Source organism: Vigna radiata, chromosome 8, assembly GCF_000741045.1.
Source record: "Vigna radiata var. radiata cultivar VC1973A chromosome 8, Vradiata_ver6, whole genome shotgun sequence".
In the NCBI taxonomy this organism is placed as follows: domain Eukaryota; kingdom Viridiplantae; phylum Streptophyta; class Magnoliopsida; order Fabales; family Fabaceae; genus Vigna; species Vigna radiata.
In genome coordinates this window covers 12,231,530-12,232,618 of record NC_028358.1, presented here as the reverse complement: position 1 = coordinate 12,232,618, position 1,089 = coordinate 12,231,530, and the positions used below count along the sequence as shown (strand labels likewise).

The window sequence follows — 1,089 nt, the reverse complement described above, 5'->3', positions numbered from 1 at the left end:
ATCGTTGGGGATGTGTACCATGATGAACACTGCCCCAGTATTATATTCATGACAATCCTTTGTTTTAATGGGAAACGAAAAGGTTGAGGGTTCGAGTAGTATGAATGCAGATGCTCTAGCCGGAAAAGAACGAGGGTTACCCCCGAAACCTTGCATCAGGAGAAGACCCAACTTTGGTATTTTTCAAAATTTATTTTGCTTTTGCTTTTTGAAAACACTATGCCCTTGACAACCCCATTGACAACGAATTCAACATATGTCGTTTCTTTTGCTTTTTCTCTTTTCTCTCTTTTTTTTTGTTGTTCACGACACCCACCAAGACCGAGCTAAGCCGACTGAATATTCCCGTGATGCTTTTATTGACATTCGTTCAATTATTTTCGTTTTCATTCTTCTTTATTTACCTAAACAGCTCAGCGCGACATGCAATAATTTCAGAAAGTATGAACAAAAATGAAAATATGCGGTATTCATTGAATGAAATAACACAGATTACAACAATTTAAAAGGCAATGTCAATATTCGCTAACGGCAACTCCTATCACGGAATCATCATACATAAAATTTTTTGACCGCATCAGAATTAACCGGTAACGGTAATTCCTCCCCATCCATCCTTGTGAGAATTAGTGCCCCACCAGAGAATGCTTTCTTCACCACAAATGGCCCTTCATAGTTTGGGGTCCACTTGCCTCTATGATCTTTTTGGATGGGCAAAATCTTCTTCAACACCAGTTCGCCTTCATGAAACTCTCTTGGGTGCACCCTTTTGTCAAATGCCTTTTTCATTCTCCTTTGATACAACTGTCCATGACACACCGCTGTTAACCTTTTTTCTTCAATGAGGTTGAGTTGGTCAAATCGGGCTTGAACCCATTCAGCTTCCTCTAACTGAGTTTCCATTAAAACCCGTAAGAAGGGAATTTCCACCTCAAATGGAAGTACTGCTTCCATCCCATACACTAGCGAGAATGGTGTGGCCCCAGTTGATGTTCGTACTGATGTGCGGTATCCGTGCAAAGCGAAAGGTGTGACACCCGGGCACTGACGAAGGCGAGGAGTGATCGCCGGTGCAAGAGGCATGGTGCA

At 42.0% G+C, this 1,089-nt stretch overlaps 1 pseudogene; it reads right to left on the bottom strand.

Annotated features, from left to right (window-relative positions):
• Positions 1-481: 481 nt before the first annotated feature.
• Positions 482-1,089, bottom strand: part of LOC106770231 — a 7,872-nt pseudogene continuing 7,264 nt past the window's right edge.